This window comes from Hemicordylus capensis, chromosome 4, assembly GCF_027244095.1.
Source record: "Hemicordylus capensis ecotype Gifberg chromosome 4, rHemCap1.1.pri, whole genome shotgun sequence".
Lineage (NCBI taxonomy): Eukaryota > Metazoa > Chordata > Lepidosauria > Squamata > Cordylidae > Hemicordylus > Hemicordylus capensis.
Window position 1 is genome coordinate 81,117,812 of NC_069660.1, and position 16,559 is coordinate 81,134,370.

A 16,559-nucleotide genomic window follows, 5' to 3' on the forward strand; every position below is an offset into this window, starting at 1 on the left:
AAAAGCACAGAGCCCCTGGGGCGGTGGGCAGGGAATGTCACGACCCAGCTCTCAGAAGGGAAAGGACAGTGAGTGTTCATTGGTATGTTTATTTATGTGCATATGGATGTGAAACTGGCTGTTCTCTAGTACAGAATTTAGTTTTGTTTTGTTTTTAAATCCAGTTTTAGACTGGCCAAATGGTAACGCTACCTGGGGCTTTTACACACAGCAAGTTTTACCACAGGTTTATGGGGAGGCTTTACTGGGAATTCAATGTTGCCCCCCCAAAACGACACAAATAGTGGATTTCTTACCCTGGATATAAATCGTGTTACACTCTAATGCACAGTTAAAAACCCGAATTGTGTGTAAACTGCTCCCTGATAACTCACAGGGACTTCGGGGTAAATCTAGGCAATGCATGGCTGCTGCCCCTCCATTCCGGAGAAGATGCAAGTTAAAGGGCTTTAAAAGCCCCATGCGAAAAGCTTCGTAGAGATCTGAGACACCTGCTGATAAAGCAAAAAACAGAGCTGCTTAGAGGCATGTGATTCATAGCACCAGGCCAAAAGTTGCATCTGAAATATACAGATCACAAACTATTACCAGACCAGTGACTGCAAAGGCAGATTTTTTCCCCCTTATGTTTTTTTTCCCATGGAGTGCTAACAAATGCTCACTTTTTTCTCTCCCAAAAACGGTTTTGTTCTGTTTCTTGATGGTTTGTCCTCTTTTGTTAAAAGCATGTGTGCTTAAAAGGAAGGAACTATTTTCAGTGAAAATGTGTTTTGACAGAAATAATATTTTGATTTAAGTATAAACTTGTTCAAAATGGCAGTTTTAAAGTGGCTGACATACTACACAGCAGTACGCCAGCCTAACAACATTGTATTTGCACAATTTGTGTAAGTTGTGCGTGTTGCACAAATGCAAAAATTGTGCAAATTGTGCTACACAAGAGTAAACCCATTAGAAGTATGAGACTAGAGCCTCTGAAATTAATCTAGAGGCTCAGGCAGATTCATACAATATGATGCTGTATTCCATACAACAACCCTGCAGGGTAGAGGAGAATTGTTGTCCCCACATTGCAGGTGGGAGTGGTTTGCCTAAAACTATGCTGGATGTTTATATAAGAAACAAGATTTGAAGTAGGGCCTTCCAAAGTGATCCCTCAGGCTTTTGTCACTATGGTACTCCAGGTCTACAACTTGCAAGGCTGAAAGGGGAACAAGATTCACCATACCAATGCGCCATTCTAGTGAACTGCTTTTGCAGAGTAGGGAAATTGTATGAAAGGCTTCGTTAACTCCAGATTTTGGATGATCAAGCTGATGTGAGAAGCCAGCCTTGCTAAATGCTTCTGTTTTTCACACATCACTTATAGCTTTTGTATATAAAATGTGTGTGCATGTGTATGTGCGTGGTGCAGGAGTCCTGCTTTTCTGAGCATGCAGCAGATGGTCTTCATATGAAAGTCTCTTCTAATTTCCTTCCATCAGTCACATAAACAAACGATAAGAATAGCAAAACCCATCTATTTTTAGCAGAAAATATTTAACTCTTCAGCTAACAATATAAAGGCTTCATGGCATTAAACCATGCATCTAAACTGAAAAGCAACCATTACATCACATTCTCCTTGAAATGCAAATATGGCATTTTATTAGAATAATCAGATGTATGACTGAGCTCCAGGTTCAACTAGATCAGTAAAGTAGTGGAGGTGTGTATTAAGCCGTATTAGGCATAGTAATGCTAATAATAGTCATAGCTGGGAGGCTATGGGCCAGTACCATTTTGGCATCCCATGCAAAATTAGTAAACTTCTGCTGATCCCAGTCTCGGTTAGACAGCATTCTTACATTTCTGCTAAAGAAATGGAGACACAGGATTCCTATGGAATAACAATAGGTTAAAGTTATCACAGTTTCAAAACCAAATTTACAGACTTCTATAGAAGTAAGGCTGACAGTGAGACAGGTCTAGCAGGGATGGAGACAAGCTTCCACAGTACTATGGTATCAGTCCAACAGGATCAGCATGGAGGAACAGAGCTGGAGCTGGAAAAGGAAGAATATTAGAGGTAACTGACTATGAATTTTGAGGACTAGGCAGGGAAAGGGACAGAGAGGGACAGCTGAGGTCATCCTAGGGCAAAGCAGATGGGATTCTCCATATAACCAGTGGCTGGGTCAACAGGTCACAGGCCTCAAGCAGGTGGTTCTTCTTTCTATCTGCCTTCCTTCTGTCCCCTTCTCATCGTTATTGCTATTCTGTTATATTAAAGATTAATGTGGGGCCAGCTCTTATGGAGTAGCTTTTAATTTTCAATGGAACATTTTCTAGTTGGAAGGACGCTCCTAAGGATGGTCTCACAGGTGCTTGACTTGGTTCCAGCAGTGTGTGGTAGATATGTTTAAAAAAAAAAAAAACAGTTTGCAAGAATGTACAAAACATATGTGCAAGGTGAAGTTGTAAAAGACCATATACGACAGGAAACGTGCAACTTTTTCTGGAGGGTACTCTGAAGGTTAAGAGTATATTCAAGGTTCAGCCTACAAACAGAGGAAATGGGGGGAAATGACATGCGTGAGTGTATCCAAATACCAAAGGATGGTTGGGACAACAAATGATTATGGATGGACAATAATGCTCTTGTGCTGCTCCCATTTTATTTCAGTGGTGTTTGCACGGGATGAATTGTGCCCAATGTGAAATAAACAACTTGAGTTCTTCAGACCATAGAACAGACCTGAAAAGTTGTGGCAGCAGTGAGTGGAATCCAGGGCTTGGTTGCCTTCCTATGGATATAGGAACCTTTACATTGTAGTCCGGTTAGGGTTAGGGTTAGAGTGATCTGTAAAATCTGAGCAGGGGTCAGTAGCAGGGTGCAGCTGCTCCACTAGAGTGCCTCTCTAAGCTTTGGAGGAGTTCCCTCCTCATTTTACTGAACCCCCCCTGCCAAATCTAATATGCTATATCTTCCATCTTCAAAGCATATTTTTATCCCCTACAAAAAACGCAAGTGTGGGGCTGCCCCTCCTACTTTCCTTCTGCCTGTACCTCTGGTCTGCACTCTGTTGTTCCATTTGCCTATCACTGCCTTAGAAACAGCCTTGACTTGACCCCTGTGGCCCACTGGACTGTGTCTCACTAGCTTGATGATTGTGTCCTCCTGGACCTAGGCTACCCCTCTTCCCAAAGCACATCAAAGCCCCATCATTCACATCATGAGAAATAATAGTCAAATAATAATTTTGAAGTTTTTGTGAGAGGGCTTTGGGTTTTTTTAGAATCATTGACAGATAAACTCCTTTTTAAATGTTCCGCTTCTAACAACTGGGAAGGAGCTGTATCTCATTAGCGAATCCCATGCATTGCATGCAGAAGTCCCAGGTTTGATCCCTGGCAGATAAGCTTGGAAATGACCCCTGACTGAAATCCTGGAGAGCCGCTGCCAGTCAATGCAGACAGTGCTGCCCTAGATGGGCCAATAATCTGACTCAGCATAAGGCAGCTTCATAATGTGATTTGAAAGGATTTTCTTTCAGCCTAGCATTCCGCCTGGGGAAGAGATCTTTGTCCTTTGTCATAGTATGGCATCACTCATTGTGGGCATGAGATCTTTGCACCAATTTAGTTTGTCCTTCAGCAATCCCAGTCTTTGCTTGCAGGTACCTCAGACATGGCTCACCTGGCTTGCTGCTGCTTTTGGAATCTGGACGGCATGGCCTACTTTGTCAGAGCTGTTTGGGCTGTGCACATGAGAGCTTCCACTGTACAGTTCTGTTCTTCTGTGGTCCACTGTGAATTGCTCAGGTGCTATTATTCCAGGGCTAGAACTAGATGTTCTGTACAGGCAGGCCATGCCGATTATTCTGTACTTTCAGCTTAATTTTCCTTGACATTTTTTCTGTTTTGTTTACAGTTTCATCCCCACCCCTCTCGCTTTCTGTGGGAGATGAGCCAGTTGTCATGGTAACCTCATTTTTTCTCCCCCCCCCCAGATGTTTTCATACATTTCTTTGTGGTCTATCTATTTATAGCCCTGTAGTTCCCCCTAACCCTGCTCTGCAGTGATGATCAGAACAGACTACCAAAAGACTGGCTTTCCCCACTGTTGAATCAGCTAAGCTGCAGCATCCCTGGATTTGTTATCAAGTTGATCGCAGGAATCAACCCAAATCTGATTCTTCTTTTCAGGAGAAGGCACTGGCTTTTAATGGATCTGCAGTTTAGCTGGCTGGATTTATAAGGAGGTGTAGATAGTGCATTGGCCTTTTACTTGTATTGATAACATGCAGCATGTCCTAATGCTCGTCACTGCTGGGGTTATTTGCATTTCAGTCCCATCTTTATCACTGACCATGTGAGCTTGTTGTCAGCTCATTTCAGTTTCACTATCAAATCCAAAGGGCCACCTGCTTCACAGATGAAGTATTTGTTAATGGGAGGAGAAAGACACTTTGAAAACCTTTCAAAACAAAAGGCACTTTAAGTGAACAGTCAGTGCAATTTCAGTGAGCATTCAGTACAATTCAGTGCCCAGTGCTGGATCACAAGGTTACATCCTTTTGTGACAACTTAGTTTATGCAGAATGCTACAACTCTGGGGGTACTCAGAATATGACTGGGTTAGCACATAGCACCAAACCTTGGACTTGGTGTTACTGCCGGAGACCCAGGAATATGTGCAAGCCCTACTTCCAGTCTCAGGTACATAGTATGCTGCCATATACCAAGGCAGACCATTGGTCTATCTAGCTCAGTATTGTCTTCACAGACTGGCAGTGGCTTCTCCAAGGTTGCAGGCAGGAATCTCTCTCAGCCCTATCTTGGAGAAGCCAGGGGGGGGAACTTGAAACCTTATGCTCTTCCCAGAGCGGCTTCATCCCCTGAGGGGAATATCTTGCAGTGCTCACACTTCTAATCTCCCATCCATAAGCAACCAGGGCAGACCATGCTTGCTGTATGGAAGCCAACATCTGTCCCTCACTTAAAATCTTAGCTGCAGATCTTGGGTTCCATACAGCAAGTAGGGTAGAATATGCTGAGATTGGTGGGTTCATATGACATATCCTTCTTGAGACCAGAAGCAGGGCTCACACATATTCCTGGGACTCTGGCAGCTCTGCCGAACTTCAGATTCAGGACTACATGTAAACCTGCTCTGTGTGTAGACGTACCTGCAAAGAGGAGTCAAAGCAGGATGGTTGGGGTTCATTTTGCTGTGGTGTGAGTTCCCACCCCCTTTGTTCCAGACACATGTCCCTTGACCCATATTGAAAGCTGGTTGCGGAATCATTTAAAGTACTGTGTTTTATGTTTATGCCATGACACCCCTCAACAGTTTTGTGACTCTGTTTTAAATAGGATCATAGGAAGCTGCCTTATACCAAGTCAGTTCATTAGTCCATTTGGACATGAGATGTTGTCTGGCAGCAGTTTCTCCAAAGTTTCAGGCAGGAGTCTTTCCCAGCCCTACCTGGAGATGCCAGGGATTGAACCTGCATGCAAAGCAGATGTGTTTGTGATGGTGTTTTTTTTCTTTGTAAGAAATGGATAGATCTGTGCATGTGCATCACACACTATTAAAACAAACCAGCACATATCCTGCCTGACAAAAATAGTGCCTGCCTATAGGTTTCCTGCTTTGCAGCTAATAGCAGCTTTGGAGGAGCCATTTGGATCAGGACCACAACACAGGGGGAAATGCAAGGTTAGTTAGACACCCCCCCTCCACAGCCCCAGTCCAGATGGGGGCCTCTGTGGTTGCATTTTGAAAAAGAAAATGTCAAGAGTTCCATGTCTAGTTTGGGTCACACAAAGGAAAGGATACAACTGGAGACTGATCCAGTTTTTAGCTTCTCACTCTGCACAATAGTCATACAATTTGTGATATTCCAGATTCCATATGAGTTGGACTGACGCCACAGGTGAAGACCACCAGACCTGCTATGAGTGCTCTAGTCTTTAAATAGTACATTGTGACTTTGTCTGGAGTGACCCTTCTATTTGGTTGCTGTCCCATACAACTTTGCAAGGGTTCTCTAGGCTTCTTCACCAATGATTTGAAGCAGACGAAAACAATCAATACTTTATCCACTTTACCCTTTCTACCCCTGTGGCAAACCCATTGCTGTGTACTCCCTCTTTAAGAGGCATGCCCAGAAGGTCTCAGAATGAGACAGACCATCTTGGAGAAACAATTTCATTTTTGCAGCAGAGGTCAGTGTGAGTGGTCAAGGCTGTATGATCTATTCTAGGCCCTAATTGACCAGTAACAGAGACAGACCTCAGATGAGGTGTACTTGTTATTTCACCTTTCTAAATTTGACTACTCTGTCCCTTCCCACTGTTTAAGCAATAAATAGTTGAATTATTAGAAGGAGACTAGTGTGTGCTGCTGTTCTTACAAATTTAGTATCCATCCATACCTCAGCAAGTCTAAATGGCAGCTTTCTCTATGGCTGGTTCTGCACTATAGTGCAAAATCAGAAGTGGCAAGGGAAACAAAAACAATGGTAACAATATGTACAGATGTTTTGCACAACGATCTTCCTTCCTTCCTTCCTTCCTTCCTTCCTTCCTTCCTTCCTTCCTTCCTTGCAGGCATACTGATCATGCTAGTCCCCAATCTAGCATTTGGGCAATGAAGAATCAGTATGGAGATCAATACACTTTCTCTGTGTCTTATAGGTGCCAAGCATGCTGTATCAGTGCATCTGAAGCTTGGGAAAACTCTCCATCTGAAAGCACCATCCTGACTTGCTCTGAGCATCTGTGAGAATGACGTGTATCCTTCAGTCTCCTTCTGCACAGATCTGTGTAGTATCCACAGATAACAAATCCAATACATTGTATCTGTGTAGTATCCACAGATAACAAATCTGAGACATAGCTGAAAAACAGTCCTAGGAAACGAACCCCATTTAATTTTGCATGGAGGAAAGAGTAGGTGTTGAGATGTGTTGCACTTTGCAGAAGGAAGGTCAGCAGCAGGGAAAGCAGGAATTAGAATTCAGGGATTTCCTGCTTTTTGTACCACTCTCCAGAGTAATTTCCTCCCTTGATAAAGCAATGTATCACATAAGAATAATCAGGGAAGTATCCCTGATATTTCAGGGATATCCATTACTCTTCAATTAATCTGATGACATCACAAGCTTGTGCAAAGAGATAAATGGATATGTGTGATCCTATTAAAATCCTCTGTTGTCTTCACTTTTATCACCATCTATCTGCCTTGATTAAACTCATTCAGATGAAGTAAAAGGTTTACAGCCCAGTGCAGGTATGGTTAGCTCCCAAGTACATCGATATCTTCTGTGTATCAAGGAGCTCACATGTGATATGGGCCAAACATGAACCCTGCTACCTCTTCAACACAATCACTGAGGTCATTCACATAACTGAAAACTGGGTAGGACAAGTGACCTACCCCAGTTTAGGAGCTGTGTGTGCTATCAGTTTTTGGTTGTGTGGGATTCAACAACAAGGTAGGAGGAGGGAGAAGTGATTGTGTGGAATCAAGTTAGGAGGAAAAACTGGGTAGGACAGCTTTCCCTCCTACCTTGGTCAAATGCTGGATATGAAAGCTGGGTAGGACAGCACTATCCTACCCAGCTTTTCCTCCTACCTTGATTCTACACAATCACTTCTCCCTCCTCCTACCTAGTGGTTTACTCCCACATAACCAAAAACTGGGAGCACCACTCCCAAATAAGAACACTTGTCCTACCCAGTTTTCAGTTGTGTGAATGACCTCACTGTCTAATATGGAGTTGATGCAGTCAGCACAAGACTGATAACCTCTCAGTCTATTTCTAGATTCCCCTTAGCACAGATAAGAATTTGGGACACATAATTAATAAGTAGTTGGCATTCTGTGCAGCACCTCGCCAACCCAAGGGGAGGGCATATGCTGGTTACGTGCAAATCCAAAACCTGTCCATACTGCTTGCAAAGGCAGAGAAGCTCCATCACCATTGTAACATTGCTGTAGCAATTATTATTACCAATGAGAGAATTGTTGCTACAGCGATGATGCAGCCCTTAGTAGCAATGGAGCCTCTTCACCTTCACTAGCAGCATGGATGGGGTTTGGGATGCACGGAATCAGCACATGCCATGCTCTTAGATTGGCAAGGTGCTGTACAAAATGTAGGCTAGTGGGACTTGTGCTTAACTTTGGCTGGATTGTGCTTTTCAATTTTATTTTTAAGGGGCAACCTAAGTATTACACACATTCATGAGTTTTATTCCTCAGCTGTCTGGTTGTTTTACTGAAAAGCAGCCTCAAAGGCTGCAACTGAAAGCAGAGTAACAGTAGGGAGAGGGTTTCTTAACCTTTTTCATTAGTGCCCCCCCCCCCCCCGCCGCCGCCTTCAAAATTGTCTTGCCCAATGTCTTGCCCTGCTGCTCTCCCTGCAGGGGAAAAATACAGGGACTCCGACTGCATGTAACATGTAGTTTGGCTGCAAACCACGACCCTATAACAAACCAAGGGAACTTTCATATTCGAGAGCTCCATGGCAAGGTATACAATTCTTTACAATACATAGTGTCTAAAATTACAACTTTTCTTTAATGCAGATTTGTAATTCACTACAAGGCACCAGACTGATGGCAGAGCCAGACCAGAAGAATTAGATGACCTGATGAAGTGCTAAGAAAGCATAAGCTTGACCATTCTCCAGAGTTGGAGGAGCTTCTGTGAGAAGCTGTTCCAATGATATGTATTTTTGGCAAGGAGGGAGTCTTCAGTGAGGCATCCAGAAGTGTTTGTGACATCTAATTCCTGTTAAAAGCACCTCCCATCTTCAAAAAGAGGTGGGGTACCCATCTCTGTACGGCTTCACATTCTAGAAAAAAGGAAGAGCCAATTCCATAGCAATGACTTGTCCAGATACAGACTTTACACTAACAAATTGCCATTTTAAAAAGCCATATATAAAGCCCCACAAAACAGATGACTGCACTAAAAAAAATGGCAACCATTCCCAGTTCTAACGTGTTCCAGGTAACACATGCTTACTCCACTTTTACAAGACTATGAGACTCAATTAAGCTCTAATACAACAGCCACTGCGTATTGCCATAGAATATCACAAAGCATGGCTAAGACACATTTACACATCATCTCCTCTATCTAAAGATGCAGCTTCACCAAGCTCAGAGGTATCCAACCTATGGCACTTGTATATTCTAACAAGTGCTCAGAGGAGTTTGTATATTCTACAGTTCCAAGGTAGGCTACCTTTGGCATGCAGTTGTGGCAGGGAATTATGGCAGTTGTAGTTGAACAATAGCTGGCATGCCAAAGGTTGGCTATCCCTGTTACACACATACTGAGCCTCACTTCAGCCTTTCCTGCATGAGTCAGTTCATTTAATGAACCACCTCTGTTTGCTCTGTCCCCCATCCTACTTGATGTGGTCTGCAGAGTCACACCACAAAATCCCTATATGGTCTCTGCTGTAATCTCCTCAGCAGAGTTTACATCCTAGCAACTTCCAGGCAAATTAAGATTACACCACTTAAACAATAGACTCTCTACCAGCAGGGGACAGTTGTTGGAGCTGGGCAGCTGTTACAGCAGAGGCTTATGGGTTTGCTGGGAATGCATGGATGGTATGGCTCGGCTCTAAACACCTTGTAGGTATTTATGCTGGGGTGATTTTGATAGGTCTACAGCCCTCCATAGCCACCTAATTTGCAGTGGGGAAATGCTTGACTAACAAGCAGAAGATTGCTGGTTCGAATCCCCACTGGTACTATATCGGGCAGCAGTGATATAGGAAGATGCTGAAATGCATCATCTCATACTGTGCAGTAGGAGGCAATGGTAAACCCCTCCTGTATTCTACCAAAAGAAAACCACGGGGCTCTGTGGGCACCCAGGAGTCGAAATCAACTTGATGGCACACTTTACCTTACTTTACAGCCCTCCAGGGTTTTTCTGATCAACACATGGCTGGTGACATACCTACACAGGCCCTAGGAACATTCACTGTTTCCTTGTAGCCTTGTGAATCTGGAATATAAAGACAAAAGTGGTTCTGTTGTGAGCATTTCCATCCAAAGTGTAACTGGCAGGGTTGTCACACAAAACCTGATGCTTCACTCTTCTTGGCTTTCCCCTCTAGCCATTCCTTATACAATAAAGTTGATGATAAAATATGAAACACGAATGAAAAGGATGCTTCTTAAGATTTTTTTAATTGATCTTTGTGTATGAAAGTATTTGACAATTTAAAGTTCTAATGCACAGCATTAAAAAATAAATTAAATGTTGGGTTACAAAAAATATCACACACAACCCCCAAAATTAACTTGTGTTTACTGTAACTTAATACAAACACTATATCACTATGGAATGTACAGGAATACAGGGTGTACAGCTAAATACAGTATTATGTCACAGCTTGTTTTCATGTCACATTGATGTCAAAGACAATTGTAATCCACAATGTCAAATATGAAGGTTGATGCAAGAATATGCAGTAGGAAATTGTGTTACACTTGGATTCACAATTCTGCTCTTTCAGGAAGGTTCTGGTAATGTTTTCCCATGAATAACATTCATCCAATCAAGATGACTGCTTTCTGAGTTTCCTTCATTAACTGCAGATCTTCAGAAAGCAATTGTTCAAGAGAAGATAGTTTCCCCTAAATAAATTATTCTAATATTCTAATTAGAATCTATTAGTGATCTAATTAGTATTCTAATTAGACCACTAGTGACATTTTGCAGTGTCTCACAGATGATATCATAGAACTGGTGGGAATTTTAAAATATTTTAGAATAATCTCTGTAATAATACAAAAACACAGCAAAACATATGAGATATAATTAAAGGGAGAGAACTATAAACATATCATAATGTGGAAAGCAATTATCTGTTCAGTTTATATTCTCAGTGTGACTTTTGGTGGGCCTTCGAATTTCTTGCTGCTGGAGTGTGATCCAAGACATTCCTTTTCAAATTTTTAATGATTCACAAAAACTTTTTAAAAATATGTTGAATCTAAAATTCATGATATGCTGAACCAGTCATGTGATTTTTTTCAGTGCATCTTCTGATCACAGTTCAAGCACTTCTAGAAAAATCCCCAACATGGGTTAAACTAGCAAGTTGATGTTGAAAAATTTATACAAGAGGTTCATAAGGAAGCAAAATATGGGCATTTCAGTTTGCCTTTAGAAGATATGGGTTCAAAGCCTGGATAGTTATAGGGATAACTACATATAAAGGGGGGTGCATAGCCAGCTACCGACATACATTTCCCACTCCAGGTGTCTGCCATGCCTGGTAGCATTGAACATGTGGTGTGACCTCATTGTGTTCAACATTTCCCATTTTCATAAAGTCCTGCCTTCCTTTGTGCCCAGTCTATAATGATCTAGCTTGATTGCTATTGTTACTTTCAACATGAATTGATCTTCCCCTAGTAAAACACTATTGTTCCAATCCATTCCTAGGCCTGTACCCATAATCTGATCAGAGGGAAGTACATGTCTTTGTATAAGGCCCAAAGCATAGTGTATCCAAAGTCACCAAATGAAGGGAAACTTAGTGCTCAAGTTTTGTCTGGATCTGACTAAATTGTTGTGAACTAGAACAAGTGCCTGTAGGCAGCTTTAATAACAGCTGCAAAAACTCCCCTTAGCTCACAAGCTAATTCACATACAATGACCTCCCCACCTCCATACTAGGGCATTGATCCAGTGGCCATTAGTCTGCTCTAATCTTATAAAACTTGGTCTAGACAACTGGATGCAAAATATCCAAGGCAATATTCTTATATGAATACTTGCTATGAAGGAATATGCAAGCATTAGAATTATATCGAACTCTTCAACATGTAGAATGGAAAGGAGGTAGCTAATTTTCAGCTATATGTAACGGAATAGTTTATTACAAATGGAAACATTAGTCATCTTACTGCCCTTTTTAGATGTGCAAAATTATTTAGACTTAAAATACTGATGACACATTGGCTAAAAGCAAAATACAGGCATTGCATAAATTTTAAATTTGATGGCCTTAACACTAATCTGTATATACAAGATCCTTAGCTAACATTAACTCACTATCACTTTGCGGGTTTATTTCATTTGAGACTTCGATTCCTTATATTCAACTTCTCTTGGGTGGTGGCATTTACCCCTGCTAGCAGCTCAGAGCTTAGAGTTCTTGTGATTTTCTGTTATAACATGACACTTTTAAAGCAGAAATAAGATTTTCCTTTTCATACTGGAGATCACTGAGTCTCATTTTAAACATCAATTAACTATGCTTTGAATTTGGCTTCTTTTACAAAAGCGATACTGTTTTCTGGTTATAATTATGCTTTATCTGATAATTTGGAAAAAATATGGCACAATTTTTCCCTGTGTGAGTGCAACATCTATACATGGAAGGATGTCCCATACCAGAGTCCTGTTGGCACCTCACCCCTCAGTATGCTTTCAGGAACACTCAGCATGCCAGGTCATTATGGGAAACAAGAGTTCCTCTGTGCCTCCCATATCATTTCCCAGCCTAACTTTTCCATGTTGTTGAGAAATACAAGCTCAGAGGATATGGGAGAAGCACACACAGACCTCCCCCTCCTCATAACAGCCTGGCATGCTGAGTTCTCCACATGCACACAAGCCGAGGAAGTGGGGACAAGATGGCTCTCTTTTGCCCTGTGGGGATTCCTCCATTAATGGGTGCTACCCCTGCATGGAGGAAGATTGTGCCCATAATCTATTACTCTAAAATTTTGCACATATTCAGGGATAGCCCTTTCATAAGGCAGGGTGAGGCAACTGCCTCAGGCACAGGCATGAGAAGGGGCACAGAGAGCAGCAAGTGCTTGCATTCTGCTAACACGAGCACCACTCCGTGGGCCTCCCTGACAGTAGAGTGTGCCTCATCTTTCTCCTCTTCCCCTCCTCCAGACACACTAGGAATGCTACTGCCACCACTACCTAACCTGGTGTCATAGTCTGCAAGTGCTCATGTGCCACCTGAGAATGCTGACCGCCCACCTGCAGATGAAGGGCCTCCTATAGTCCTTCACCTCAGGCAGCAACAGGTCTTGAGCCATCCCTGAACATATATCTTGATTCACTTCATGGCTTATATGAGACGAAAGTTTAAAATATGAAGTTCTGCTTTGTTCATTTTTATTCATTGACGATTAGCTTACAAAGCACTCAATAACATACATAAAAATGGCAGGAAAAAGACTGAAAAACATTTATATGTATATGTGATGACTGGGCACAATCAAGTCTAAATTAAGCACTGTTAGGTCCTATTGATTTCAATAGGAAAGTTAAGCACACTCTCCTCCAAACAAAGGAGAACTGAAAGTGCGCAAGTTTGACTAGATTCTGACCTAAATTCATAGGCATATGCATATAGATAGATAGATAGATAGATAGATAGATAGATAGATAGATAGATAGATAGATAGATAGATAGTGTGTCTCTGTGTGTGTGTGTGTGTGTGTGTGTATATATATAGAGAGAGAGAGTGTGTGTGTGTGTGTAAATTCATAGGCAAATATGGTAGTATTTGTTTGAATTGGCAAGTTTTATTAGCTTTAATTTGTGATACTAGAAGGAACTAATTCTGTGGGCTGGTTCAGATATTGCATGTAGCTTTGGTAACATTCCAGCTCTGCACAACCTCCCTCAGTCCCAGGATCATGTGCTCCCCACTCCCATCCCTGCACAAGTGCCTACTGCCTTTTTCAGTTAGGATATTCCGAGATTGGTCACAATGTCTGAATCCACCAATCTTGGCATATTCTAATCATTTGCCTCAGAAAACCAAGCCATGAAACTCACTTGAACCCAAGGACTGATGTGGATTTTGGAGCTTGGGTTTTCTGAAGCACGTAGTTTAGAATATGCCATGGCTGGTGGGTTCATGTGTCATGACCAGTCTTGGCATATCCTAACAAAGAAAGGAAGTAAGGGCAAGACTGCAGGGCTAGTGGGAGAAGCAAGTGTGTGCTCCCAGGCAGAGAGCCGTCACGTGGAGCTCAGCTGCTACCAAAGTTATAAAGCTGCCCATCATTTTATTTGTTTGTTTGTTTATTTAATTCATTGGTTGGTTGGTTAGTTAGTTAGTTAGTTAGTACATTTCTGTACCACCCCATACAGAAGTCCTTGGGTGGTTCACAATCTAAAAACAACCATTAGAACATTAACGTGATTAAAACAATTTAAAATACAAATAAAAACTCTAAAACCTGAAGCTTTAAAACTATAAACTAAAAGCCTGGTCAAAGAGGTGTGTTTTCAGGCCCTTCTTAAAAACATTCAGAGAAGGGGAAATTCTAATTTCATTAGGAAGTGTGTGATTATCTAATAATCACAAGGCAGGGGTGTAGGGAGGCTGGCGGTGGCCCTTGTGCAGCTGCCGTGGCCCCCTGGCCGCCCCCCACGTCTGACGTCAGATGCAGAGGAGTGTGGTCTCCCTCCCAAATGGGGCCGTGCAGCCCCGTTTGGAAGAGAGATTGGCCTGCACTGCATTGGGCGGCATGGACCGGACCGACTCTCCCTGCCTTAAAAGCTGGGAAAGTTGTTCTGGCCGCACTGCCAATGAAGCACGGAAAGATCTCCCTCCCAAATGGGGTCATGTGGCCCTGTTTGGGAGGGAGATCGATCGGCCCGGCTTTGTTGGCAGTGAGACTAGGAGCAGCTCTCCCTGCCTTTAAGGGAGACACAGCACAGCGTGGGCCGATTTTGGTTCCAGGCGGGGTCATGCAGCCTCATTTGGGACTGAAATACCCCACACACACACACACATGTCTGACATCAGACGTGGGAGGGGTGTCTGGGGCTGTTCTCGCGGACCCTGAATGGTGGTGGCCCAGGTTCTTTGAACCTGTTCACCCAATTGTGGCTGAACCCCTTTCACCAGGTTATCAGAGTACAGTAATACACTAAAGTTTTGGTCTTGGCATGTTCGTTTATGACTGAATAATTCTAACTCATAAACCCAAATCTGAGAATGTCAGGTATTTAAAATTACTTCAGTCACCAATAATAATTCAGAGACACTTCCACAAAAGCACTTGGGTAGTGCAAGCATATGAAGTTAAAATCTGGGTTTTTGTTCAGAGAGAGCGAGAGAGATCATTACTTGCTGAAAATAAGCATTAGTACTGGTACACTAGACATCAGGAGGGAAGGATTTATTACCCTTAACACTTTGGGGTTTTTAGTAGTCATGTAATTCCTTGGAAGCAGCAGCCAAATATTGGTCAGATTCAATGGCCAACATGCTGTGTAGCATTTTCATGCCAGAGTGCTCCGTGCTGGGGCTGCTGCACACATGGGTGCCCCCGACACTGTTAAGAATGACTGGTTGCACAACCAGTGCTACTGCAGTTATTCCCATTTGCAGTAATCTAAATAACTGCGGCAGCTGCTTAACAGTGCCGAGGCTGCCTGAGCATCTGCAGCCATCCCAGCATGGAGCATTCCGGCGCTGGCACATTGCACTTTGTATCAGCCAAAGTTCAGTTTAGAAAAGTGTCTGGCAGCCAGTGTGTGATTCAAGTCTATAAGCCCATTCTGTATTTCTGTGTTCATGTAAACAGGATCCCTGACATGGTTCTGCTTTTGGTGCCTATAAAGAACAGCAGCATGAGTATCCAGTGATACTGGAACAGGTTCTGACTTTGTTGTACTGGATTTGTTTGCCATCCAAACGACTGCCAAAATGCTAGGGTAATGGGAAATTGCTATATGAGTGGGCTTAGGCTAATTTTTCATTTGTTGAAAGCTTTTATTTAGTTCATTTTGAGACTCCAGAGAACAGCTCTGTAAGCAAATTAAACAGCAGGGGACCAATAGAAACAAACATTTTGGCACCTACACTTAAGCAGGTATTTGCTAATGTGATAGCCAATTACATTCAATCAAGAGCCAGATGAATCTCCTTCTAATTGTATTTATACCAGTAGAAGCCAGGGATTCCTCCATTCTGGAAGTGTAGTACTCTTAGAGCTGACAACAATAGGAACCAGATAAGAATATGTTTCCACAGCTCTTATCACTTTGCATGGTTCTGATACAATTAAATTGCCTTTTGCTGTGATCTAGAGTGGTCTCAAAGCACAAAAATATCAGTCTTGAAAAATACTACGTGCCTAGAAGGAAATATGTTATTTAGCAGATGTTTTGGTCTAGTTGTCATTAATAGCAGCAGAGGTGGTAACTTGTGACTGGGCTGTACCACTTCAGACTGCAGGGAGGCATTGTCTGACTGAATGCTCCTTCATACAAAAATATTCCCTACGCACAGAAAACTAGAATGTTCAAGAAAAGGCTGGGTTAGAATAGTAGACATCTAGGGTTCTGTGTGCAGGAAGTATTTTGTATGAAAGACTGCAGCATTATGTCAGTTGTGTGAGCTCCCAGCTACAGTCTGAAGTGGTACAGTCTAGATACAAATTTACCATTTAATCTGCTATTTGTGAGAACAAGCCCGTGGATGGCTAGTGTTTTGCAAGGAGGCACTCATCTCACACTGAATTTCATTAGGATTTGGGCATTTAA

The 16,559-nt window shown here is 42.4% G+C and overlaps 1 protein-coding gene across 1 annotated transcript in view; it reads right to left on the bottom strand.

Moving 5' to 3' along the window:
• Positions 1–2,015: 2,015 nt before the first annotated feature.
• KCNA3 (potassium voltage-gated channel subfamily A member 3) overlaps positions 2,016–16,559 on the bottom strand; it is a 59,450-nt gene continuing 44,906 nt past the window's right edge. Inside the window, exon 2 of the mRNA XM_053245703.1 lies at positions 2,016–2,045. The gene's annotated coding sequence lies outside the window, so the exon portion shown is untranslated. The remainder of the gene's footprint in view (positions 2,046–16,559) is intronic.